This window comes from Ostrea edulis, chromosome 7, assembly GCF_947568905.1.
Source record: "Ostrea edulis chromosome 7, xbOstEdul1.1, whole genome shotgun sequence".
Classification (NCBI taxonomy): domain Eukaryota; kingdom Metazoa; phylum Mollusca; class Bivalvia; order Ostreida; family Ostreidae; genus Ostrea; species Ostrea edulis.
The window spans coordinates 11,596,744-11,607,845 of NC_079170.1; positions in this window are offsets into that span (position 1 = coordinate 11,596,744).

The following is an 11,102-nucleotide window of genomic DNA, read 5'->3' on the forward strand; positions in this document are numbered from 1 at the left end:
CTGAGGATTATAAAATGAAAGCGCTTGCGTTAAATTTTTAAATTTTTAACTTTGTTTACTGTTTATTATATTTCTTTTAATATATATATATATATATATATATATATATATATATATATGTGTGTGTGTGTGTGTGTGTGTGTGTGTGTGTGTGTGTGTGTGTGTGTGTGTGTGTGTGTGTGTGTGTGTGTGTGTGTGTGTCTGTGTGTAGAGAGAGAAAACTCTAGACACTTTGTGGAAATATTTCGACCGTGTTACCGGTCTTCTTCAGTTGTGTTTATCTCTCATAGCAACGTAACGCACGATTACATTCACGAACGTACTATAACATCAGAGTAAGTATTATAAATGTCAAAGTTGATATTGCACGAAAAACATTTGAGAAAGGTAAGAGTCGTAATAATAAAATGAACAACACTCACCCGACATCGTGGACACATCCTAAAATATGACTGCGTATAATTAAATATTTGGTATTAGTAATGAAACAGAATTTTAGAAATTTTTGTTCACAAAGTAGTCAACTACTGACCTAAGTGAATACAAACAAGAAATATAACCGTAGTTAATCGTAAATACATCAATATTGTTATAATCAGTTATTATAACACGTTATTTGCATACAAGTCTTACAAGACATTAATTATTAAAGACAAAAATGTTCCCTCCTGTTTATTCCGTATGGTACATAAGTATTTAATTTTTTCTTCCATAAATTTGCTCTAAAGCGACGATAAATGTCATCTTTGTAAAGTTTTTCTATTCCTATTATAGAATAATCATCAATACTATGAGAATCTGCATAGAAATAAATAGGAACAGGATCATCAGTTTTTCGTCTAATAAATGACAAGTTCAAAACATGTCTTTGGTAAGGGTTACACCAGTTTCTCCCACACATACAATTTTGTTGCATTGTTTGCAAAACACTCCATAGACTACATTGTTGGATTTACAATTGATATAATTTTTGATATGATATATGTTACAGTCCTCAAATCGATTGGTTTTAATTACATATTGACATAAAGTACACTTTTTAGCACCGCACGGCTTGCATAAATTTTCTTTTCTAAAAAAGTAGATCATTATTTGTCTTATGTACCAGAATGTCTTTTAAATTTTTGTCTCTTTTAAAAGCCACTATGGGCATATCTCTAAAAACGTTTTTGAGGCGGTCAGAATTTTCAAGATTTTTTTTTACGGTTTTTTAAAAATCTTATGAACATTGGGAAGCACTTTAGAATAGTCTACCACAAAGGGAACACAGTTTGCGTCTTCTTTTTTCTGTGGTTTGGGAGATTTGATCGGTCGAGCTTATCTACTTTCTTAAGTTCATTTTCTACATCATTATCCAAATAACCGCGTTTTTTTCCCTTTATTTCCTTCCGCTGAATTTGATATTTTTCTTTTGTGGAACAAATTCTACGCGCACGGAGTCCAAGTCCAATGGGAATTATTTTTTTTGTTGGTAGATTTGGGGTGGCTAGAGGTTTTATTAAGGTAGATATGTTTATCAGTGGGTTTGCAATATAAGTCAGTACAAGGGATATACATATATATATATATATATATATATATATATATATATATATATATATATATATATATGTGTGTGTGTGTGTGTGTGTGTGTGTGTGTGTGTGTGTGTGTGTGTGTGTGTGTGTGCCATCATCACCAGCTGTGATATTTATGTCTCTCAATCTTTAACTGTTGCAATACGCAGAAAATATTTTTGTTTTCCTTCACAAAATAATGACCTGCATCAGAATAGATGCCGCCAACATAAACAACATTCTTCGTCATAAGAAAGTTCAGTCGTGTATTCCAACTTATTTCAAGTTCAGGTCTACATCCTATATTTCCTACAAGAATACTTCTACTATTGCATCCGAAATTTTTAATTATAAGCAAACTTTGCAGTGGCTAGAAATAGATCATCTTATACGTAATCAACCAATGTTTTCTTGTTCTTCATTTTCAACAATAGTCCGGCTGTGCATTTCATTACTGATGATGTTGATATTGTTGAAAATGAGGACCTCAAATCACTTATTATAAAATGTCCTAAATACAAAGAACATTGGTCTTTATATCTATCATGAATTATGTCGAAAAGTATGCCAGAGGATGAAAAACAAGAACTTGATGCAATGTCAGAATGGGTTAAAAGCATAAAAGGGATATTAAAATCCCGCATTAGACATATGAAAACTAAAGTACGTACCATCTAACCAGAAATGATAAAAAGAATGAGATAAGTTTCATGATGAATATGTTTTGGTCCCAGCTGACAAAGTACAATGTAGCAACAACATTGTCTTTGTTTGTAAGGCTCATTATTACAACTGTATATCAAACGAACTTGGCATTAACCCCACTTTTGGTAATCGTACTTATACTTCAACTGCCCCCTTTCAAAAGATGAACTTCTTCAAAACCATGCTTCAGTTTTAGACACATTTAATACCCCTGTCAATTGGTAGAATGAATATGAGTCCCTATACCTAACCTGGATTCCCAAACTGCATAAAAACCCTTACAAACAAAGATACATTGGTGGATCCAGTAAGTGCTCTACCAAGCCCCTATCTTTGCTCCACACGAAAATAATAACAGCTGTAAAGGAGAAACTTCAACTTTACTGTGCGACTATATATGCCGAAAGTGGTGTTAATCAAACGTGGATTCTAAAAAATTCTAAAGAACTTTTAGTAAACTTTAAATCGCAGAATTTTTGCCAAATCAATAACATTAAAACATATGACTTTTCAAGATTTCTAGTTAACTCGTACCCTGACCGACTCGTACCCAGGTCAACTTGTACCACATAGGTTAACTCGTACCCAAAAGGCAAAAGTCATCTTGTACCCAAGAATCTGCCCATAATGCAATATATCTATGCGCATATAAGTGACATATCGCTTAGGTACGAGTTGTCATCAATTAAAGAAGGAGGAGTAAACTCGTAACCAGATTTTTGAGACTTTTACTTTTTGGGTACGAGTTGACCTATTGGGTACGAGTTGACCTGGGTACGAGTCGGTCAGGGTACGAGTTGACTTGTCTCCCTTTTCAACACTATACACAACCATTCCTCACGATAAATTAAAGACATACTTTTTGACATCATAGACAGTTGCTTCATCAACAAAAATGAAAAAAACCGGAAATATTCACATCTATTGATCAGTCATTCAAAAACTTACTTTGTTAAACACCACTCCGATACCACACACAAGTACTTTGGCGTTGAAATAAGAACTATGCTACAGTTGCTCATTGACAATATCTTCCTGGTCTTTGGTGATCAGGTCTTCCAACAGTCTGTTAGAATTCCCATGGGCACGAATTGCGTTTCTTTGGTAGCTGACCTGTTTTTACATTCAGATGAAGCAGAATTTATTCGAAAACTTCTTCATGAGAAGAAAAAACCTCTCGCCGTGGCCTTCAATTCGACATTTAGATACATGTATATCGATGGCGTTTTCTCTATTAACAAAAATGATTTTCATTCATATGTCGATTTGATATATCCCTGTGATCTCGAAATAAGGGACACCACAGAGTCGTCTACTTCTGCTTCATACTTAAATATTTTATTGAAATTAGACATTCACTGCAAACTGACAACTCAACTGTATGACAAACGGAATGATTTCAGCTTCTCCATCGTCAACTTTCCATACTTATGAAGCAATATTCCATAATCCCCATATGCAAGAGTTTGTTCTTCTTTATCGATTGAAGTCAGCATTTCGCAAATTCTAATGTCGTTATAACGATCTAGCTCGTCTATACAACCTAGCATTCGGTCAAATGCTGTCAGACGTGTTTCATACCAATTGTTAAGCTGTTCGTGGCACATTGATTTTGATTGCGGATAACTCCGTTTACCTGATCAGGATATAGGGCTCACGTCGGGTGTGACCGTCGACAGGGGGTGTTTGCTCCTCCTAGGCACCTGAACCCACCTTTGATGTGTCCACGGATCAGTGTTTGCCCAACTATCAATTTGGTATTGCTTGTAGGAGTTATGAGATTGATCATTGTGCGCTATCTTCACCTTTCATTAGAACCATAGCTAGGCAGCGAAGAAACGTATGCTGCAAGGATAGAAATGAACTTAAAGACCCCCCCCCCCCCACAAAAAAAAAACACCGTACGGTTGCTACACGGATTACTGAATGTGGGCGGATCTTATCCATGGTCAATGTTATTTACCTGGAATTTACCTGGCCAAGAGATCGGTTGTTGTGTATATTTTTTATGATATACACAGGAAATTTCTCAGGTTATTACAAATTATGCTTAGTGTCTTGATTTGTGCAAAAAAAAAAAATGATAATAAAATGTCTACCTACATCCATACCGCATTTCTATTTCCCGTAAACCTTCAAACTTGGTCATATTTATGTATTGCAAATGACAGGTTTAGCCCATTTCTAAACCTTTGCTTTTTAAAACTTCTAATTAAATTGTTATATATTGTATATAAATAATTTCCTAAATATAATATTACCCGGCGTTTCCGGGCACTTCCTGGTGTCCTGGGAGTTTGCGGTGTCGTGGGTGTAGTAGGTAAAATATCCATGTTTCGAGAGAATGAATAAATCCAAGTAGATCTGTGTAAATGTACAACCAAATGAAGAATGATCAAGATACCCCTCAATATGGGACGTCTGTAGGGTTTCTGTAGCTGTAGTATTTGCGTAATGGTGGTATCCCAAACAAAAGCTGACACGAAGTTTACCCCCTCTTCTCTCTCTCTCTCTCTCTCTCTCTCTCTCTCTCTCTCTCTCTCTCTCTCTCTCTCTCTCGGGTTTCTGTGGACGTAGTGTTTGTGTAACGATGGCATCCCAAACAAAAGCTGACACGAAGTCTACACCCCTCCTCTCTCTCTCTTTAGGGTTTCTGTGGACGTAGTGTTTGTGTAAGGATGGTGTCCCAAACAGAAGCTGACACATAGCTAGTCTACCCTCCCCCTTTCTCTCTCTCCCTTGCTCTGAATCATTGACTAAATGAGTAATTATTGTCATACGAATGGAACACTATTGCCATGTCATATTATTTCATCTATATTATTGCTACAGTTTTATACATCTCTCTCTCTCTCTCTCTCTCTCTCTCTCTCTCTCTCTCTCTCTCTCTCTAAAAATATAAAACCGTGATAAATTATAAATAGCTCAATAACTCTCTCTCTCTCTCTCTCTCTCTCTCTCTCTCTCTCTCTCTCTCTCTCTCTCTCTCTCTCTCTCTCTCTCTCTCTCTCTCTCTCTCTCTCTTTATCTTTATAAATATAAAACCGGGCTAAATTATAAATAGAAATATCTCAATAACTCTCTATCTATATATATAAATATAAAGCCGTGATAAATTATAAATAGAAATATCTCAGTAACTCTCTCTTTCTCTCTCTAAATATAAAGTCATGATAAATTATAAATAGAAATATTTTAATAACTTATTTATGTTTTTTTAATATTGTTTGATTTCTGATTGTGTAATTTATAATCCATGTGGTATCTCAAACATAAGCTTTTTTTTAAACTACTGTAACAGTTTTACGCATGGGCAATATAACCATTATACATGTTGATGTGTTGCGCCATTAAAGAATAACTTATGTTTTTTTTTATTTTTTTTTTATTATTATTATTGTTTGATTTCTGATTGTTTAATCTATAATACATGTAAAAAGATGGAGAGAGAAAATACGATGATAAATTGCATTGTGTAGGGGACGTTAGAAATTAAAATATTCTAGGTGCGAGTCAATGCTATCAAAACTCAGGTATACTGGGGCTTTCCTCAAGATCTGAAGACTGCCGGTCATCATTTGCCATGATTGTTATCAAAACATCTTTCTCAGGTAGCTGTAGACCACGGTCTCTGCAAACATCAATCAACCTAAGCTCTATTGTTAAAAGTTTGATCGACCAGCGGCTTATCATTGATCGCGACACAGGTACAATTTGGGGGCGTTAACTTAAAGTTGGGTCTTTAAGTGACTGTGTAGGGAATCACCATAGTTATGTAGGTGATGAAGCAATACCGTTACACATGTAAGGACTTTGATAATTGGGAAGTTGAAGTAATTTCGTTTGTCATAAAGTTATGTTCGTGGTTTGTCGATGACATATATATTAAAAAATATCCAGATATGAATCAGGCATGGTAATGTCTGCTTTTTTTTTTAATTTGGAGTTCACTGTGATATATCAAATTGAAACATCAATGAAAGTGGATAATGTTGATAAACGAAATGTGGTCGATATATCTAAATGTTGAGGTGAATGCCACTGAAGAACTGATTTTCTCATATTGGAGATTTTACATGAAATTTGCCACATAAAAATCCAAAATCAAGTCGCCTATTAAGCGATGTTTTTTTGGTCACAATGACCTATAATTTGAAAATATTGCTTAAAATTAAAAAAAAAAAGAAAGTCATGTTTAAACGAAAGTCAAAATCATTTTTGATTCTGTGTTACCGATGCCATTGTTAGCTAAAGATTCCTTGGTGTAATGCAAATTACAAAATTTTGAAATTCAAAAAATGATGGAACAGTAGTCAATCTCATAACCCAATATATTAGAGTGAAGATAACGAACATTAATCAATCTCATAACCCTATCTACAGGAGTGAAGGTAATGAACATTAATCAATCTCATAACCTAATCTACAAGAATGCTGTTTTTAATTATGCTTATGAAAAGATAAAGATAACGGAGATCAATTTCATAAATCCAAGTCCGACAAAATCCAATGAAGGTAATTCCAAAACGTGGACATATAAAAACACAACGGTGGAATCAGGTAACTAGACAGAGTAAATATTACCTATTGACAGGTCCCACCTATCATAAAACCCTTTATTGATTAGGTGAATAGGTACATATATTTGATATTTGAAAAGTTCCTTCACAATGGAAGATTTAATGACTATTTCCCTAATTAAAAATGGTACTACATATAGGGATAAGGAAGCGAAGTATAATCGATATGTGAAACATATTTAGATTTACACGAATTGAAGATTTGCTCTCTATTGAATACAAGATGAATGAATAAATTAGAAGGAAGTGCAACATACAGCTGTGATGGGGAAAATGGATTATAAATGACTTTTTCCGTGTCTATAGTTAATTCTGTGCAATGATACCATTATACTTAGCTCAATGTTCAACAAATATCTATTAAAGTGCATCTTCAATGAATTTCATTGTTCAAAATGTCATCTAAAACCTTTATCCAATAACATTTTAGACGTACTTTGTAAAATGTTAATTTTAATTAACATCTGCAAATGTATTTGTGTTCCCCGTGTGTGGCACGACCCACAGCTCATGTCTTTTTCTACAATTATATCAACAAGACAAATAATATTTGCTAGTTGAAAATGACCTTGTGATGATGAGGACAAAATAAAAATAGGAAGATAACTAAGTATTGATCAGACGCGAAAGTAAACCTTACAACAACGATAATGGAATCTCCCTACAATTTTACAAAAACGTTGCATAGTAACGATATTAAACAATATGAATGAAAAATAAGATGGAATCCACAATTTAGCCACAAAGTCCCAAGGGAATTGGAAGTCCGTAATCAATTTTGATAATGCGAATTTTGATTCAATATTGAAATCTAAATAGCGAATATAAGTATGATGAAAACGTGGAGCTAATGAAAGTTATCAATCTCATAACCCATGCTTCATTTAATATTCATTGATATAAAGTATTGGGAATATGTCTATCTCACCGATAAAACAAGTATCTTTATCCAAAATGATATGTTTATAGCTTCCAAATCTAGGGAAAAAACTTCAACGTAAGAACTTTTTAAAAAAGATTACTGATTATAAAATATATAGAAAAAGACAAAATTTAAGAATATATTGATTATCGTTCGCTATTTTGACTCGCCCATGCAATGAATGTAATTTCGAAACGTTAAATCATTTGATTGATTGTTTTCAGATGTAAGATAATATTTCACTTTGGTCGAATCAGGCGCACTTCTACTTGATATAATTTTCATTATTGTGATATTTCTAACTTAATGCAGAAGTAAGAGTCTCTCCGAAACAGAGAGTGCAGTTTTACATTTGGCTTGAGTATGTTGTCTTTCCAAAGGTTGGATGTTTTATTTCACAATAAATTGTATCTCTTAATCAGGCGCTGTTTCTAACAACTCATATGACAGATTATATATCGCTAAAATGTCATTTGATTAGGCTGATAGTTCAGATAGATCAGGGCCGTGAGGATCCGGGTCAGAATAGGTTCTAAGTACCCCTTGCTTGTCGTAAGAGGCGGCTTAATGGACTTTTGCGAGAAGGGCTGACTTTCACAATCAACGGCTGACTTGGACATTTAAACCTGTGTATTGTATGGAAGCACGATATCGTTAAATATATGTAATATCGATTTGTTAGCATTTATACAGGGAACTTCTACTGCCTCGCTCTAGAGCAAGCTTATTTTTTTGTGATTTCTCTTGATCACGCAAAGGTGAGCATGTTCAAACCACTGCACGCTACAAAATCGTGGCAGGATAATGACTGATGTTTGGTGGGAGACCTGCTTTAGATAGACTATCTCTGGGACTTTGTGTCCATGAACGGACGGGGTTTCGTCCGGGACGACGGCGGTTGTCGTCGTGAAGGGCGGATGCCTTTACCAAAGAGGTGCCAAAAAATCAGAGAAGATCAATGCTAAGCTTCCGAACGAAGCTTTCCTGAGCGTAGGAAGTGTAGCGAACAGTTTGTATTAAGAAATTTCTACTGCTTAGCTAGAGAGCCACATGCAGTGTTTCTAGTGATATGGTAGTATTTCTCTAAGCAACGGTCAGCGTGTTCAGATCACTGTACGTTTACAATATTATCATAGTACGCCTGTTCGGTTTTAAACCACCTTCATTTACCTGAACTTCATTTTCTGACAATTATCAAAAAATAAAAACAATTCATTTCATTGTTGCATGCATACATACATTGTAAGTGTAGAATCCTAACTCGCACAGATAAATTTATTCATGTTCAAACTTTACAAGAAGTCATCGAAACATGATAAATCGAACGTATATATAAGTTTATTATGCAAGAGCTTTGCGTTTTCTTTTATCATAAAAATGTTTGAAGTCGTTATACAGGTTTATTTAATCAAACACACGCAGATACAACGCAGTGCATGCTAAGCGTACCGACAATACGGAAATACATGTGCATTTGCACTAATGCAGATCTGCAGCTCTCTTAGAAAATATTTTGTCATACCAGAGAACTACATATCCACCCCTTATAAGAACCTTCGGTTTACGGCGCAGGTCGCTGTATTCTTGCATCATAATATAAAAAAATTCCTAGCATATTTTCCCAGTATATTTCAAATCCCAATGTGAACCGAAAACTCGCAACTTCAAATGATTTCGTTTTTAAAGATAGTCATGTTACGTAGCAGTCAATTCGAACCCCGTTGATTTTTATATCTATTTATTCTATCCAATATAAAATACGTATTCGATCTTCATTTATAATAAACACGAATATTGGACATACATATTGAAAAGTAATCCTAATACGTTATGAAAGTCATCACTCTGGTTCACGTCCCCGATTCACCTTTTCAATACTGGCATATAAAAACAGAACTTAGCAGGGATGGAACTGGAATTATTTCATATAAAACATCTAACTAACAAGAGGCCCATGGCAAAGCATTAAAGAAAATCTATGCTATCAATAATATTCAAAAATGTTTTACACATAAACATTATATATACCAAGTTTGGCCCCGCCTTGGAGTCAATACGTTTACCCCGGAGATAATAAAATTTGCAATTTCGGTAGAGGCCTAGATCTATGCATTTAGTTTTTTTCTTACAGATGAAGGGTGAAGATAAAGAACAGTGATCAATCTCATAACTCCTATAAGAAATACAAAATAAATAGTTGGGCAAACACGGACCCATGGACACACCAGAGGTGGGATAAGATGCCTAGGAGGAGTAAGCATCCCCTGTTGACCGGTCAAACCCGCCACGAGCCCTGTGAGGTTATAGTGAAGATGCTTTAACTTTGATCAATTTTTGCTCCATCCTTAAGGCTCTGGGGGCGCAGTATTGATTGAATGTTGTTTAACGTCCCTCTTGAGAATGTTTCACTCATACGGAGACGTCACCACTGCCAGTGAAGGGCTGCAAAATCTAGGCCTATACATGTACTCGGCGCTTATGACCTTTCAGCAGGAGGGATCTTTATCGTGCCACGTCTGCTATGATACGGGACCTCAGTTTTTGTGGTCTCATCCTAAGGACCGCCCTATTTAGTCGCCTTCTATGACAAGCAAGGGAGTAATGAGGACCTATTCTAACCTGGATCCCCACGGGAGCGGAGGTGCAGTTGGAATATATGGCAATATTAAATCAAAAAGACTTTACTGTTCCAGAAAACGTAGGAGTATGGAAATGAACCGATGTTGTAGCATATACTTTCCCCCCGCATAGACTTTCCCTCCGGAAAAACGGGCCCGAGATAGATCTTCTCCCATAGGGGAAAAAAGCGCACCAGCATGTAATCCCCCCCCCCTATGTACAAAGTAAGTATAGAATTTCCCCTTGGTCGGAAAAACCGCTCTGGTATAGAATTTCTCCCTCCTGTTTTCGGATTTTTGGTCACATAGACTTTACTGTTCCAGAAAACGTACGAGTATGAAAATGAACCGCTGCTGTAGCATAGACTCCCCCCCCCCCCCACACACATAGACTTTCCCTCCGGAAAAACGGGCCCGGGATAGATCTTCCCCATAGGGGGAAAAAGCGCACCAGCATATAATATCCCCTATGTACAAAGTCAGTATAGAATTTCCCCCTGGGCGGAAAAACCGCCCTGGTATAGAAATCCCCCCCCCCCTGTTTCCGGATTTCATCGACCAGAATCTTTTTCTTCTCATGTAGAAGCTTTTGAATAAATATAGAATAAAGCAATCCCATGCAATTGAATATAATAATCAATGGAATTTGTTAAAATTTGGAAAAAGCGTACTGTCATTTAGGGGGAAAGTCTCTACTAGGACGGTTTTTCCTAGGGGTAAA